Below are 18,041 nucleotides of genomic sequence, written 5' to 3'. Positions count from 1 at the left end.
ACACAATCCTGCCAGCGAGGTGAGGCTCCAGCAGCTGCATCAGCTGCTTATTCATGCTTTTAAGTGCTCAAGGTCCACCTACAATCAGTGCTAAAGATCACTGTTTCAGCAAGATGTACAGAAACCAGAAACTAGGACCAGTGACAGCCACTGTGCTGAAGCCTGCATGGCTGTTTTCTGTGGGTAGGAACTACATGCTTAGCTATTAACCTTTAAGAGCTTAGGGGTGGGCAATCACTACACCCTTAATAACATGGTGTTTCCAGGCATAAGAATACCTCTGATGTGCAGCACAGAAACCCTGTAAAGCATGGGACTTGGATAACACTACTGAGGCATCTCTTCAGCTCCCTCGGTGAAATCAGCCTTCAGTGCTACTGTCACAATTACATTTAACGAAAAGTTTTCCTTCTGTGGCCTAAATAATCAGTATAAGAAAACAGACAAAGCACCTTTAATACAACTAATACAGGTTAAGAAATCTACTAGGAGAAGTCAGAATTGGGGCACGTTGCTAGTAAACAATATATAGGCACCCACACCTTACTGACTAATGCTATAAGGTATTCAAAGCTGTAATTGTTCGGTGATCACAGTTTCTCACAGGAGTATACCTTCAATGATGCCATCTAGCACAAGCTGCTTGCAGACCACACCTAAGGAAATTAAACTCCTAAAAATAAAAAAAAAAAAAAAGAAAGAGAAAAAGGAAAGGCAGATTGCACAGCTTAACCTCTCAAATTATTCCTTCATAGTTTAGGTATCTACAGTACTTCATGTACCAAATTAGAGGCTGGCAAGAACAAGTGTTATTCAGGTAGCCTTAAAAGAGCTGACTTGAGTTTAAACAGTATGTTAAAGATTAGGAGACACTTCTATCCTGAGTCATTTGTTTCCAGTGTACATGCCATTAGCTGAAACTAGTAAGAGAATGAGGTTCTGACGACCTGAATACGAATCACTGTGTTTCTCATTCTGCTAGGCAGTTCTCTTCTTTGTTGGCAGAGTCAAAAGAGATGAAGTTGCTGCTTATGATCTTACAAGATTCACATAAAAAAAAAAAAAGAAATTAAAATACCACCAACACAACATAGCTGCGGGTAGCTTTAAAGCTGTAAGTACTTTGCACTTTATCTAATCGGATGCTCAAGATAACTCCAAGTGCTTCACAGGTAGTCGGCCAGACACTTGTATAGCAACTGTTGAATATTCAGCAACAGTTTGCTCTATAGAAGCACCTGCTGCCCCAAGATCCAAGGCCACTTCACAGAAACTAATGAATTCTCTTCCTCGAAAGAGGCAATTGTGTGGCTGCATTGAAGCCAGATGAGTAAGCACAGCCTGCCTTTGCACAGCCACCCCAAACAGAAGCAGAAGCCAGAAGACAGCGATTCCCATGGATTCCTTCTGATCCTTGTGGGGCAGGCAAGTGGCGTCAGCAGTAGGTGGGTATGGGAATACAGCTCTGCCTTGCCCTGCAGTGACCTGGCTGGGCTTTCCCAGGTTGGAAGCAATCGCTAAAATATGCACATAAAGCAGCTGAAAGCTAGTAACTTGGCTGACAGACAGGCTACATGACATGCCTACATCAGTACATTCATGATGAAGAGCAAGCCTAGTTAAAATCCACTCCCATCACAGCCAAATCACCAGCACCCCTGACGTTTAAACAGCCTCCCAGTATTCCAGAGGAGACAGGGAAGAAAAGAGGATCCAAGTCTCCCACCACTGGGCAATTTGATTAGCAAGAGCTGGAACCATCACACATGAGCAGAAACAAGAAATGCCACATGCACGTCAGCCATGGCACTTCCCTCACTGGGATCATGCCCCTGACCTGCACCCATCCAACAAGCTGAACCTGCTATCTGTGGGACAGATTCAAGTCTGAGTCTCCCTGCACCCCTCCCCATCCCGTTTCTTCCCAGCAAAAGTGCAGGAAAAGTCACCTCACCACAACTGGAAGGGAAGAGGTGCCACGTGGAGGTGTGCCAGGCTTGGCCGTCTCAGATGAAGTGTTACTTACTGTTGCACATCCACCATAAAGAAAATCCAGATGCTCTCATCTTTATTTAAGCAGCCACTGCATTGGAAGGCAAGTATTCTCTTAATTACTGGGTAATAAAGAAGGGTGTGAAGCATTTCTCACCAATGTGTTTTAGAAACACGCCACTCCTCTACAAACGTTTGTATATTTACACCAAGCGGGCTATGAAGTTTTTAAAGCACAGCTTCTCCCCCAACATATTTCCTTTCCTTTTCAGTTGTCAGGCAGAGGCGGGGAGACACTGATCTACCCTTTGCGCCCACTGGGAACAGGAGAAACTACGTAACAGGAAAACGCAGAAGCACTAAGTGAGACCACACTTCTGCATCTGCATCCACGAGGAAGCTGAGCAAGTGACCGCTGGCTCTCACCCATGCAGCTGCAGCCGAGCACCAGGCAGAGCAGAGGCTGCCACGCGCAGCGATGCGGCTTGCAGGTAGGTTGATCGGGGAGGAAGGAAGTCATAGAAACTGCTTCCATCTCCTGCTGCTGCACGGAGGAACACCATGCCTCCCCACGTAGCTGGGAGTTTAAAATCCCTCAGAGCTCAAGATCAGCGTGCAGAGCATAGTTATTCTACTAAGCTGTTCAAATAAGAAGCTATTTTAGGGCCACAAGTTAGTTTGTTCAATGCAATAGCTTCCTCCGACTGCTTAGTTACTCAAATCTAGTATTTGAAGCTCAGTTTAAGGCAAAGCTTCACACACTGCTGCTGTGGGTATTGGAAGGGACTTCTAGGGGCAAGTTTATTCCTAAAATCCAAATCTAGGATCAAGTGCTGGACAGCATCCTGGAAAGCTGGCGAAGAGTCCTCAGACAGAGGGCAAACTACGCCTGTGCTGCAGTGCGCTGCCAGCCTCTGTTTCCTTCCCAAGATAACATCTGTATCTCATACAATCATGCAATTTGAGGACAACAGATTTTGACTGAAAAACCAAGCTTCAGCTTCTGGGCTGTTCATGCTGAACCACCCGAGTGGAGGGCACAGAGGTTGTGAAAGACTGCTTTGTGCTCTGGATAGGAAGTTCAAACTGACGTGCTTTTTCCAAGGCAGAGGAGAAAGGCAGTATGCAGCCTGGAGCCAGCCAGGGAACGGCAGGAGTCAGGAGTGTTTACACTCTGCTACCTGTCACTTTAATTGGCCATAATAGACATGCCAGACCTCATCATGCACAGGGTCTAGATCCAAGCACTCCTTTTCACAGGTCATTGCTTATGCTCTGAAAGTTTTAACATTAAAAGCCTTTAGCAGACTGCTAATTTGATCCTCTAAAGAGAGGAAAAAAAAAAAGAAAAAAAAAAAAGGCTCTTTCCCATTACTTTGAAGTTGCGTCCCATCACTCCCTGGGCTGCTTCCCACTACTGGACTATCTTCCCACTACTGGACTATCATATGCTCATCAGCCATCACTGCAGGCTCAAGGCAAGGAGCATCCCTTTGCAGAAGAAAAAAACATCCTAGTCTGCAGTTTTAGGAACAAGAGTACATTCCCTTCACCTTCAGCATGGACAGGGCCAGCACATCAACCACAGAGTTCAGAATAAAACCCACCAGATTGTTTGGCACCTTGTTCCAACATTGATCAGGGCACTTCTAGCTTTCTCTTCTCTTTCATTTTCATTCTCTTTCGCATACCTAGAAGAAGAGGTCCCAAGTGGCACCATGCTGGTATACCATGAGGTTGTCCCAAATGTCACTCAGGAACTCATAAGGTGTCCACTCCAGTAAGAGCGGGAACGAGACCTTAATTATCTGAAAAAGTCTCCGGTAACATTTCTAGTGTGAAATGCTTTTGACTGAGCAAGCTGCCAGCTGTCTGCAGACTGGTACCATGGCCCTTCCCGTACAGCGAACTGCTGGGACAGCCCACAGCAGGTACCCACCTGCCACCCCCTCCTCCAGGGCAGGGCACCCAGGTCAGGCAGCTGTATGTTGAAATGAGCTGTGGTCAACTCGGCGTTGCCTTTGCAGCATGCACAGGGGTGCTGCAGCCCTTGGTTTAAAAGAGCTGGTATACAACTAAAAAAAAATTATTCATTACATTTGCCTAAAAAGATCTACACAGCAGATAATAAATGTGACGTAATTAACCCTCTTGAGAAGCCTTTGCCTTGAGATGAGACAATCGCTTTCTATTTTTAAAGTCAGAACAGCAGTAACAGGGAGGGAGGACAGAAAATGTTAAACTCTTACCAGGGATCGTTTCCTGGGACTGATGCTCAGGCCTGCCCCTGTTAAACCTGCCCCTTTGGGCAATGGGGCCAGTGAAGGTAGCTCTAGTACATCGCGGGCAGTAGCATTTACCATTATGTTGGCAAGGACAGTTGGTGACAAAATTATGAAGACCGCTGTGCCCTGGGCACCATACGGCCAACCGCAGGCCAGATGTCATAACACTCCTCACACACAGGAAATGCAGAGCTGCAGTTCACAGTTAAAGGCACCCCAAAAACACCCCAGTATAGACCAGCCTTAAGACCAAGGGTCAGAGGTAAAGTCAGATTATGTTATTTTGAAGCAATACTACAAGTGAACATCTATGCCATGTCAAAGAGAGCTGGAGGCTGCTTGCAAAGAAATGTCTTTATTTTAAGCCTAAAGCATAGTCCAGCACTCGCTTCTCAGTTCAGTTCCTTAATTAACCAAGTCTGTAAGTTACAAGATGCTCTTTGCAACTGGTGCTTGCTGCTCAGGAGACAGCTGAGCTCACGCGCTAACTTGTTTTCCTTGATAAGCCTCAAGGTCACCCAGTTGGGTACTCAGTAAATAGCAAAAAACTTGCATCATACTTGCCTGCGGCTGCCGCAGGCACATGTGTGAAGAGCTCCTTGAGCAGACTTAGTGCTGCTCCAGACAATGGCTGGGTGAGGAGGAGGGTACTCGTGGTACCTCCAGGAGTACCATTAGGCACAAACAGCGTGAACAACAGGAAGAAGCTGTCCCAGGCAGGAACAGTTCTGCCTATGTCCTCAGCTAATTATTTAAAGGAGCCCTGGTCAAACTCCCTTCCCCCAAAGAATTTGGAAACTATAATATTTGCATTTCTTTTCTACAGTACTGCAAGTTTGGCCTCCAGCAAGCACAATGAAATAGAGACATTTAAAGAAGAACAAAGAAAATAAGATTTTTGCCTCACAAATCGTATTTCTGTCTTCCCACCCACCTGGGTTAGATTACACTGCAGTCTCCAGAGGGGAGGAATGATTGGGGAATGGGAGCAATTTCGGACTCCAAGAGGTAGAGAAACATCTTGAGTTTCCCCAGCACAGTAAGAAATCCAGCCATGCTTGATGATGAGCAGTTTACGTTGGCAAGCAGAGGGAAAACATTAAGGATGTGGCTTTGCTCTAGTTTATATGGAAACACTTCCCAGAGTTCATTGGCCAGTCTGAATGCAGACAAGCCTAAAAACTAATTTACTTGATGTTTAAGAAATACCGAAGTAGCTCGGAACTCTTCATTAGGAGGAGGAAGGACCTCCAGGACCTTGGCTGCTCTTCAGCTGGTGGCTGGGCAAACCACAGGTTAAGGCGTCTCTGCTGCAGGAATAACTGGAATTGCAGCGTTTATCCAGCAAAGTTTGCAAGCACTAATTTTTAAAAATTTTCAGTCTCCTCACCTATTTGTAAAAAGCATTTTATTTATTTTTAAAGAAAGGCTCTCACATACCTGCTTTTGTATTTTCTCACAATGAAGTAAACACCCTTACTTTTATAAAAGCTGCCAAGCACATCATAGAGCTCGACACATGACAAACACAAATTAAAAACTCAGTGATCATAAACCCTGGCACAGCCAACAAACTGTGTTTTTTCACTTGTATGGTAAAATACAAAACATGGCTTATTTTAGAGTGTACAGCTATGCGTAGGCAGAAGCTGCTTCTACCCTTGAACCTGCACAGACAAAACAGATAAGGACCAAGTAGAAATCATTTATAACAACATTAGCTTGCACACCGAAAACAAGATTCAAAGCAGAGCCACATCCAGAGACTGCTACTACTAACCAGCAGTATTAGCAGCAACACAGTGCCCAAAGCACTGTTTTATGTTGTCAGGAAGCACTTACAGAGCCTGTCTTACGTTTGGTGCAGCGTTCAACCTAAATGACTATAGAAAGCACAAAAGGAATTACATTATTATGCTGCAATTCAGAATTTAAGGGGTCAGCTACCCAAACATGGGGAGCATTTGAGATTATTAATGTCTGGATAATGGTTAATTCAGCAGCAACCTATGATTAGTTTTATAATTATTTATAAAATATTTCACTAGGACACTGTATTCAAAAGACTGAAACACTTAAGATCCAGGTATGCATAACACATGTAACAGGAACTGGTTAATCAATAACTAAAGCAAAGCTATTCCATTCCCCTTGCTCTTTTGGCATGGAAAGTGTTTTGTTTTGCAGCCTTTGCACATGGCTAAGATCCCCAAACCACCACGGCGGTAAGAGCCCTGACAAGGCAACCACAGCTGAGAAACATCTGCACATCAGGTGGCTTCTGGGAGACTTGCTGCTGTCTGTAGTAATTCTTCAAATAACAGAGTTAAAAGAAGCCCATTAAAAGAGATTTTAAAACTGCTTGAAGGCTACCACATCTAGCATCAGAACAGCTCAAGCTCGTCTCAGTTTGGGCAGATGCTGCCAAACAGCCGGTACAAATTCCACTATGTCCTGTACCCAGCTGTGTGAATAATATTGCACACTACTGCACATATCTGGTGGTGACACCATGTTATTCCCCCCTCCCCAAAAATCAGAAGGGCCACAGGCAGAAAAATCACTTGCATCGCCAACAAGTTCATACTTCGCTTCTTACTGAGAACCAAGAAATGATTAGGGAAGGGCAACCCAGTCCCATCACTGGGGAGCAACCCCACATCCAGCATGTCATCTGACTGGAGTAAGACTATTTTGAATGGGAGCAGCTATGATAGCATATCAAAAGGGATCAACAGAATCACAAATTATACTGGTATAAGGGCTTGAATACAGGTACCACGAAGTCCATGTTTAGGGAGCCTATTCTGAACCTATTTCAGAAGTGTTCTCTCACCTGTCCCTCCTCCTTAACATAAGTAGTTAAATCAGCCAAATAACACAAGGATAAATTGTTACCTGTGCCCCCAAAGCCACTAACCTTATAAATCTGCCCGAACAAATGAAGATTATTGCTACTATCAAAGCAGCAACATTAAACTGTCACCCCAAAATCAGCACTAGCGCAGCACAGAGAGGGGATGGCATTTGCCTGCCCCGGGATCTCTGCCATAGGTCGCTTTGGCGTAACAGAAAAGCACAATTGCCTGTCTCCATTTCAGAGACACGACAAACAACTCCAGACCAAGAACTGTTAACATCTCCTATGCTCCCACCACTGAAGGCTTCAGAGGAAGATCTCTGCTGTGACCTGCTTTCTTATGCTGCCAAGCACACAGAACACAGGCCCAACTGTATGCAGCTCACCAGAGGCAGGACCACTTCACATGTCCCACACAAGAGCTACACAGGAGATCTGTAGTTACAGAACAGACTGTCATGACAGCCACATACTAACTGCAAATCATTTTTTCCTGGCTATGTCACCAGCATCCCGGAGCCAGCAAATGCATTCAGAACCACAGTTGGGTATTAAAAACATTCAACAATAAGTAATGGCAATCCAAACACATCACCAGTGCCACAGAGTATAATTACAGAACAAGCCCCTTGCTTGCATTCGCCTTTAAAAAGTACTCTTTTCTCCTCTTCCTCTTTTAAAGATTTAAAGCCCAGATACTCGGGCATCTTCAGGTGACAGACCTGAGTGCTGCATGAGGCTCTGCTCAGGAAGACACCCCCTTCTTCCCCAACACCCCCATTTCACCATGCACGGCTGCCGGCACAGCCACAGACGGTTTTGCGTTTTCCCCATACAAGAGTATTGCCAGAGCTCCCCAGGACGTGCTCCCTTTCCACACTTCCACGGCGAGTCCAACCTTTCAGCAGCGTACATATCTGTGGAGCGAAAAACCCCTCCCTAGGCAAACAAGAAAGGAAAAAAAACCAACCCCAGCAGGGTTTCGCTCTACCTGCATTTCCTGGATTTCAAACCGCTCCGTGCAATCACAAAAACGCCGATACCGCAGCAGAAAGGTCACAGGAGATACTCTCCCCCCCCCCCCGCCCCGACCCCCGCGAGTCCGGTGGAATTCCCTAACCCACGTCCAGTGGCAAACCCCCGTGGGTGCGTAACCCTCCAGGCACCGCACCGGCCGTCGGCACCGCACGGAGCGGTGAGGAGACGGCGGAGCGGAGCGGACCCACGGATCCCCCCTTCCCTCACGCCGCAGCCCCCCACCCGGGGGCGGCGGGGGGAGAGCTGCGGCGTGGAAACCCCCCAACACGGCCGCAAACTTCCTCCTCACCCCGCACGAACGATACCGGACGCCTCCCGCCTTCTGCTCCCCGTCTCGCCCGTACCTGGCCCGGCGCCGGGAGGACGATACCGTCCCCACGCCCCGTCCCCGCCCCGCAAAGTGGGCGGGAGGAGGGCGGTGACGGGAACGCGTCCCCCGTTCGGCGGGCAACAGTTGGTCCGCCCCGCGGTTGCTAGGCGACGCGGGGGGTCCGGTGTAGGCGTTCGGTAGCGGGGTTCCGTGACGTCACAGCGCGGGTTTGGAAAGAGGCGGCGGGGCGGGGGGGGGTCCGGAGTTCCCCTCTCTGGGCGGACACAAAACGTCCCCGTCCCGCGCGGGGGTGAGGGTTTGTTGTTGGCGGCCGGTTCCTCCTGTGAGAAACCGTTCTTCGTGAGGGACGTTTCCCCGACCGCGCTGCTGGTTTCAGTTGTAATTCTTCAGTTTTGCTCAGAATTATCCGCGACAAAAGAGGTAATTATCCGTGGTAAAAGAGGAAGCTGCTGGGGGTTCCTGAGAAAGTAAATGCGGCTTAAAACCCGAATAAATCGAAATGTATCTATCTATATATCTGTGCTCAAACCCAGTTGGAAGCGGGGCGGGGGGAAGGAGGTAAAGATCTGAGGGGATCTGGGGTGAGGGCAGGTAAAGCATCACCTCCACCCCACGCAGGTGCACCCACAGCCTCTCCCCCCGGTGTCGGGGGCGACCAGCCCCTTCCTGCGGGTGCTGAGTTTGCAAAGAACATGTCTGACACGCCAACGGAGGAATTCTGACAGACCGATTTGGGGTTTCCGACGCCTCGTAAAGCGAAGGGGCTGCCCGGGCGGACAGGGCCCCTGAGGGCGGCGGGGATGGCAGGTCCCCAGAGGGGAACAGTCTCTGGGGACACCAGGGTTCACTGGGGACGACCTTGCCTGCCTGGTGTGCCTTCGTTCCTACAACTGGGTGACGATAAAACGCACGTACGGCCTCCCCGTGGTGGTGGTGCCTGTCTAAAACACCCTCGGTGTGCTACAAAGCAAAACAGATGCTGTTAGGAAGTGATGTCTGTTTTGTCCTTGATTTTAATCCTTTAGTTAGAAGATAAAGAAAAGCAAAACAAGAAGGCTAAGAACACTCACACTGACTTCATTATTTTAAATTCGCTTCACTTCTTAGAAGTTGTGTAACTTCCTTTCTTGCAACGCCTCATAAGAACTGTGTTTACTGTGCTGTCTGTGCTAATAAAGAAAAAATTAAAGAAATAAAATCTGTTTCTGTGGCTTTGCAGTAGAGCACTCAAAGGCAGAGGGTAGTATTCAAACAAACATTATCTGCAAAACTCCTGTCCAGAAGCCAAACCCTGCCCTTACCCACTGTCACAGTTTTCACTGGAGTATTACACACGGAAGGAAACACCGTCCTGCAGGATTCAGTCAACAGACAAGCACCTCCCTCCCAACCATAATGGCACTGAAAGAGACCCAGAGAAAGAAAGAATCCCTAGTCATTACTCTGCCATTGGATCTGGCCATATTCCAAAACCCATTTTTAAAGTTAACTTTGGGTATTTCAAAAGACTTACACAAAGCTGTTTGTGGCATACTTCAGCAACAGTGCTTATATACAGAGTTACAGAGATGCTGTAAATCTAAATGACTGAAAGATTGTTTAAGTACTTTATACTTCTATCCCCAAATCGTTTGGACCTTACTGTGTCCAACGACAGGGCATTTTCCGGAGAGGAGAGAGGCCCAAGAGTTACTTGGAGCAGAGGATAAGGAAATTATAAGAAAACAGACCAAAGCAGGCAGTGACAAGCCCACCGGCTCACGCTTCACTCAAACCCATCTACCAGCTTAAGGTCACACATCCCAGGTATTGCTTGAGCCTTCCCTCATTTTCATTGCAGCCAATGACTTCTAAGTGTAAAATATTGTTGTTCAAAAACCAAAAGAAGAGAAAAGAAAAAGAAATTCGTTAGCCTCAGTTCTTACATGCAAAGCTTAAAGCAGTTCACTGAACTTGACACTTTACTCAGTTCATCAAAAGAAAATAAAAAGAATTCCTTCTCTGCTGAGCAGAGGAGCATTGGAAGGGGTGGGGGATACCTTAGGTTTAGTGTAATAAAGTGTAACAGCAACAGTGAAAGCGAAGTGCACCTTCAGCCAACACACACTGCCATCCTCATGTGTCCAAGGAGGTCCCTCGGACTCAGCAGGGCAGATCTCGGGGCAGGTCCCTGCACACGCATGGGACCCAGCAGACCCTGGGCTCCCTGCAGTGGCAGCGGGACTCCGGAGCCTTTGTGTTCGGCAGCTCTCCCGGGAAGCTGAGCAGAAGCTGATAATGAACGGTGTAACAGGGATCAAAACCACCTCCCAGAGATCCTTCTATTCATTAATATAAATTAACAGGAAAGCAATTTTTACAAGACAGATCTGGGGACAGACAACTTCGCTGCTTATTAAATAGGACACTTCTAAAATCTGCTTTTCCTTTCAGTATTCATTTTGAAATAGACAGTTGTATGTCATGGGTTCATTGCAGAATAAATAACAATCATAAGTAAAATAATTACTTGCGCAGTACATTTTTTAATGGTTTCCTGAAAGATGCAAGTAAGAAGTGTTTGTATTGTTACACTGATCAGGCAGTATTACGGCACACTGTGAAACAGTTCCTGATACTCACAGAATGATTAGTCAACATGGCTATACTTTCAATAGCTTGTGATGAGCAAAATGTAAAATAAATGTTTAATAGATAAAGCAGCAACAGTTAAAACTAATTTTATAATAGAGATGTTAAGAACATAAGCACAACTGTTTGGTACACCTGCTGAATGTATTACTCAGTATGCTACCCAGGGCTTTGCCGTTTATTGCACGGTAATAATTGAGAAGGCATAAATGTCTCATTGATAGAAGCGTTCCTCAGTAAAGGTGCTAAAAAAGGTACAGGTTTTAGACAATCATGTCTTATTAAGGAATGACTGTATAAAAACTTTATTAAGTAATAACCATAGCTATAATACAGGTCCATTTCTCACTCCATTAAAGCTAAGCCTGATTAAGTGGAGATTGTTATAGGCTAGTTTTGATCTCCATTGAGACAAAACCTTATTTTTTACATATTTCATCATAAAGCAATAGTTTTCTGTTTAATATGACTTATATTTGTTTCCTGCAAAGGAAAAGCAGAGCACGCTGTCATGGCTGAGGGAGGGCAGGTGGCCATCACTGCCTTCTCTTGGAGGAATGAGAACTATATCGGGAGTGACACAGACCTTTAACTGCTTCATGCCTAAGAGCAGTGAGGGTGAGGAGGAAGGGCTGCGCGTCTGCATGAAATGCCCAGGATAGAACCTTCTGCTTGGTAAGACTGGCAGCTGCAACTCAAATGACTCAGCGCCACAGAAGGAGAAGTTGCATGATACGTTTTTCCCATCTGAGATTGGAGGTCTATTCTCTTGTCATGATTTCAGGCAGCTGAGGAATCTGTGCAGGTTAGTAATAGCTCAGATGACCACAGACACTGAAATATGCTCCAGGCTTCATACTTAGTTTGCATGAATAGATTCTGCACACTGAAGCTCTCATGAGCATGGTATTTTCTGACTTAATAGCAGACTTTCTGCTTTTCAAAGGAAAGCTGTACAACGGCAGACGTGCTCCTCCAGTACCATAATAGCTGGCCCCTGGAAATGGCAGGGCATTCCCTCACGCTTAGTTTCCATCTTAATTCATCTTGGTTTTTCCTAAATTCCATCTGCCATACACCTACTTGTACATAGTGGTATTTGCAAAGTGTGTGTAGTCTTGAGTCCTGTCCAGGGTTTGAGGTTAGGGTAGTGACAACTACCTTTCTGTTAATGGAGAGTAGACTTTTATCCCTGTTACCACAGGAAAGAAAAGAGATGGCTACACTGGCAAAAGGATGCTTGGTACTGCCAGATCCCACAGATTAATAATCCTGAAAAAGGTGCTTGCAGAAGCATGCCAGAGGAAATTTGGGCAAAATATTCATATCTGGGTGCTTAGAGGAAGATTGCTAAATACATAGCTGAGTGCCTAAATCACAATCACTGCTGACTTCCAGTAGCAGCCAGAGTGCCTGCCGAAACCAGGGGCTCCTGGCCAGGAATCGCCATGCAGGGTACATTGTTGAAAGGGTTTATGGCAGGGCAACCTGCTGATCTTCCACAAAGCACTGCAATTTCTTCTGGAGCAATTCTGAACAAAGGCTGGCACCTCCTCTGCTGTTCCAGAGGCAGAATCCTTCCTCTGAATCTCACTAATGCATTGCTCACAGGCTAGTCACCCTAATGACAAGAAACTGGAGCTGAAATGTGAAGAACAGAGACTAATTAATAATGAAGATAATGAGATCACCAGAATGTATATACCAAACCCGCATCTTAATTATCTCATGAAAACTGGCAACTCCAATCATACTTCAAGGGCCTTTAATCATGCTCTCTCTGATGAATATTGGTGACTATTTTGCACAGATACTTATGTAAAAATACCTTTTGTGTGGGTTTTTCCCCTAGAATAATAGCCAGCCAAGTTACTACTGCACGTAACTACTCTGCTTCAAAATGAGATATCGCAGACTAGTAATTACAGCTGGTCTGATCTTCATCTTGTCTACTCTCATCTTATTTTGGAGTGCCTCCTTTGAAGCAAATGCAATGAGACTGGTGTGAATTACTGCAGTATTATTATGAATCCCTTTTATTATGACAGAACAAACCAAGAGTGATCCCTAATTAAGCTAGTTTCTGCAGAAACACAGGAGCATATAGTCCCTGCCCCAAAGATCTTACAATCAGAACAGGCAAAGAGACACTTTGAGGTAGGGAAAAGGGGACAGAGGGAGTGCAGAATTAACTCTTTCCTGACTACAATTTGTTCCCATGACTTGTTTGAAGGGGAAGGCACGAGGAGGCTAAGGTAGGATGAACACAGGAGAAGTGTGGAGCTGCTGAGCTGAAGACTGTAGAAGGGGAAGAAGCAGGCTACACTTACAGCAGATAGAGCCTTTTCAGAGCTTTCTGCAGTTTCTTCCCTGCCCTCCCCATCCCTGCATCCCTGGACAGGGTGAGGAGGTCAGTTCCAAACTTCAGCTGCACGGGAACATTGCTCTGGGTGGAGCAGGCTCAGCTCAACCCCTGCTCCCACTCCCAAAAACCAAGACCCCAAGCCCCAAGAGAGGCTTATTTTAGCAAGTAAGGAAGCAGGTCTTTAGACTCTACACCATGGAGTAGACCATGGGGGTCTGCTTTCCCTGTGATCCCCTTTAACGTTAATAAGAGCAGAGTGCTTGCTTGTATACTATTCTCGGGAATACGGCAGGCAGCCTGGCAGATCAAACAGCACAGGTCAAACAAAGGGCTCGAAACAGAAGGTCTCTGCACAGCCGAGAGCACTGAAGGCAGGATGGGGCTGGCTGAGGGCCCATTAGCATCAATTCCTTGGGCCTATAATGAAGTTGGACCTAACTCTATGGCACGCAATTATAACATAAAGACATTTCAGGGGACTTACCCGTTGCTCTCTCTAGAGCTACTTGCAACCTCTTTGCCATCAGTAGGTTACATTTTTGTTGCTTAATGAGGCTGCATTTGGAGAGATTTTCTGCGTTCTTCTCCAAAAGCCTGAGGGACACTAAGTCAAGAGCTGTGAATCCAAAGGCCAGATAATGGAACAGAATACGCACCCCCCTCTGAAAAGCAGTTTAGTTTTTTCTCATCACTGCAACTGTATCATTAGGTTTTTCATATCAAGCTCTGAAGGTGTCTCATAACAGTAGCTGTGAATCCACGATTGAAGCACCTTTGTCAAAAGCATTACAAAAATACACCAGGCACAAAATCTATTCTATTTAGCCTCCATCAAAACGCCCAATAATAAAAAATTAAAATAAAACAACAAGTTACATGAGCAAATTCAAGTGAAAAATATGTGGCCTGTCCTTTAGAAATGGGCTGGGAGGACTGTGCAGACTGAGGGCATGGACACATTCACTTCACAGATAAAAGCACAGAACATGGCAAGGAAAGTGTGAGCATCCCTCAACCACCTCAGAGCTTAAACCAAGGTGGAGCCAAGCAGCTCCATGTTGCACAAAAAAGACACAAATGCAGTTACTCAGCTGTCTCTGCTGTGGCAAATTTAATTCTGCTCCTCTGTGGCTGCAGAAACAGTAGGTTTTATTGGCTGGTTTATCTGAGCCAGCAACTGGCCAGGAGTTAGGTGAGCCTGGAGAAGTGGACGGAGCAGGGGGTTCTGACAGCCCCTCTGACTGATGTGTAGCTCTGCTGGATTCTGCTTTGCCTGGTCTGTAAAAGACAGGCTGCTGGCTGAAGAACACACCTTTTGGTAGTTTCAGCTCTGAGCTTGTTTTCATGACATGGTTTTAAGCTTTTAGCTCCTACTCTGTATAACATAATTAGTTAGCAGAGGAAAAGGAAAGAAAAAGAATCAGCTGGCCAGGACAAGAATAATTCATGCTCACCGGTGGCTAATATTTCTCACATGCCACACAGCTAACAGCAAGGTTGCAGAACAGAGCATCCTAAAGTAATGTACTGAGCTCATGGGTGCAACTTCACTTTGGTCCTACTGCTTGTTTGCATTAATATCTCTTTAATCACACAATCACATGCCATTTCCCACTGGTTTGGATTTGTTCAGGACACAGGCTGGATGGTGCTCAGTTTATCAGCCACTATTCAATATCAGCTTTAGTCTCCTTGATCAAAGTGTAGCTTCATGTCTTATTTATGGCTACTACTAACAGCCTGCTCTGTAGACAGAACTATTTATTTCCCCCCAAGCTTTTCTGTGGTGTTCATCACTCTGACATCTGAGTGCTTTGCAAAGATTAATTTATCTTCATAAAGCCTCCTCAAAATGAGAGAAGATGGTATTCCCATTTTACAGATCAGGAGCTATTGCATAGACAGATTGAGGTCAAACATTTCCACTCATGATAGGTCCTAATGTGAAATGTCTCAGATCTAAATTTTTTTACGTATCTTCAAATATAATGCCAAAACAAAAATCTTCTGTTTTGTTTGTTACAATAGAGCTCTGACTGGCTCCTTATGAAGTCAGGTATTACAAGAACAGGAGAGAAGTAGGAACTGTAAATGCTGGTCACCAGAAATAAGGATGAAAGCTTTCTGACTGCCAGTCTCAGGAATACTGAAAACCAATACAGATAACCCATGTGAATACAAAACACATTCTGAGCCTTCAATGAAGCAGCAAAATATACCTTGAAAAACTATACACATAGGAATTTTTCTCTGCAGTTTACAACACAGGACCAAATCCTGAGAGCACAGTTTAAAGTAGAAGGAATTGCAGGTTCTCTCTACTTCTTGGGGTCTGGGACATTAAGCATGAACAAAACCAGAAAGCTTTGTAGTGTAGAAGACCACCCTGGGAAAGAAGGCTTTTGTTTTATTAGTGTGTTAAAAGCATCTGTGGATCAAATGTGCCAGTATCACTTTACAGCATGAAAATGCTGCCCAGGGGACTCTCAAGACTCATCTTTTCAAACACTGATACCTCTTTGTCAGTTTTAATAAAAGGCAGCTACAAAAACAAAGTGGGCCATGTGGTCTCAATGAAGCAGAGACCGTGGCAATCAATAACAGAAACAATCTGCACTTACTTGCTGGGAGAATTTGCTTTTAGCAGCAACATCTATATACAAGACATCACTCAAGATCTCCCTTCGATTTTTCTTGGGACAATGAGCCCACTGTGCCCAAAGCACATCTGTGCTTATGGAGATTTGCAAATCCAGGACAGTGTTTAGACTGATAACATGACCATGCATATGATGATAGATCAGAGCTTGTAGGATGTTTGATCCTCCCTCTTCTGACCTAAAATGGACACTTCTGTCTCAAAAGAAAACTTCTCTGATAAAAATGTTGATTTTTTTAATGCAACATAGACATTATTTTCTGCTGCACTTCATGGTCTCTTTCACAGAAGGCCACAGAAGTACCCTCCCGGCTCTGCACACGGGTCTCCGTAATACAAGCTCCTGTCTCCAGCCCCGGTTTTTAGCAGATGAATGAGGTAGGTGTTCAGTTAGGAAAGACAACGAAACCTGGGGAGAGGAAGGAAATGGAAGCTAAAAAGAAAGCCTTTTTCATTTGTTATCCCTGAAAGACACCAAACTGTGCCACAGCAAACACTTTTTTGTTGAGACTCCTAATACATCTCAGGCCCCCAGACTGTATTTGATTTAGATCATTTAAATTACATTGCACATCAAAGTTTTATTTGTTTGGAAAATTGCAGCTGAGGCCATTAATCTTCTCTATCTTACCAATCCAGTGCCATCTCCATGTGGCACATATCCAGTAAGTGGGGCTCCTTAAGCACAGCTGGTCATCTAGCCTAATGCCACCAATGCCACGAACTGGCTGTCATCAGGGAAAACACACCCATCAGGAATAAGGTGGCCTGGACTCAGTCCCTTGGCACTGACAGCTATGGTTTCTCCATCAAGGCTAAGTAGGGAGTTGTTTGACAGAGGGATGAGGAGGTTATAAAGTGCGGAAGCTGAACTGTCTGCTGTGTTTGACCATTTTCACAAGATTAAGCTGGCGCAGATCTGCCTGCATCAGGGGCTCAGGGACGCTGCTGTCTTACAGTGACCTGTAACTTCTTGCAGTGCCAGTGCTGAACACTGCAGTGCCATGCCAGCTGAGCTCCCATCTTCTCCTGTCACCTGTGGCTGCATAGTGACAGCACAGTGTGACAGACCCCAGCATCCCAGCCCCTTGCAGTCCCGAGGTCACCATGGATACAGGAGAGACATGAACCGGTCCATTTCCTATGACTCTGCACTCTGGTGACGCTGTGGCACTCAGCTGCTGCGTTCCTTATTTTTCACTTTTTGGCAGACTCCTGGCTCTTCACCAAATGAGGAACCAGATGTTTTCAGTTCCTTCTAACTGAGAGACACTGCAACATTTGTGAGCAGAGGAGCTAGTTTGTCAGGTTAAGCATGTTTCAGTAACTAATGTTAATAAGATCATCTCAGTCTAAGTTGCAGCTGCTGCAGATTTGTATATGCCTGGTTCAGGATTACTTTTGGATTTAGGATCTTGGGTCATATAGAAAGTCAGGAATGGGCTCAACCATTAGTTCTATCCAGAAACGGAATTTTCATTCTTGGATATGGCTAAAAAATAGCAACCAGCAAAATATTAACATATGGATGGAAAACCCCCACTACTTTCTATAAGTGATGCCTACAAAGCATTTCAGAAGCATGGTTGGTATTACAGAGGGAAGTCCAATCTCAGTAAGAAACACAAATTTTAATTTAAAAGTCACACATGGACAGTCTTAACAGCTGAAACATGAATTGCATTCTAGCCTTAACGAGTCAGTATAGATATCAAAACGATCGGATTTCCAACCTGGACCATCCCTAGCACATTCCTTTACCCCTGTGCTGTGTGGTTCCTATTCACCACTGGATTGCATTCATATTGAAATCTAGCAAGCCAGGTAATTCCATCAGCTCTGCACTGCAGCAGGAATATACAAGAAGTCAATTTTCTGTA

General features: G+C 45.4%; 1 protein-coding gene across 4 annotated transcripts in view; it reads right to left on the bottom strand.

Moving 5' to 3' along the window:
• The window catches only part of RAB11FIP4 (RAB11 family interacting protein 4), a 139,258-nt gene that overhangs the window by 31,094 nt on the left and 90,123 nt on the right, over positions 1-18,041 (bottom strand). The window contains exon 1 of one of the 4 annotated variants that reach the window (XM_069799249.1): positions 8,465-8,546. The exons of 2 other annotated variants lie outside the window; for them this stretch is intronic. The gene's annotated coding sequence lies outside the window, so the exon portion shown is untranslated. Of the gene's footprint in view, positions 1-8,464; positions 8,547-18,041 lie in introns of those variants that run through there. One more of the 4 variants, XM_069799250.1, reaches the window with a different exon arrangement.

This window comes from Haliaeetus albicilla, chromosome 12 (assembly GCF_947461875.1).
Source record: "Haliaeetus albicilla chromosome 12, bHalAlb1.1, whole genome shotgun sequence".
NCBI lineage: Eukaryota > Metazoa > Chordata > Aves > Accipitriformes > Accipitridae > Haliaeetus > Haliaeetus albicilla.
Note: the sequence above shows the minus strand (reverse complement) of the source record. Positions and strands in the feature narration are given on the sequence as shown.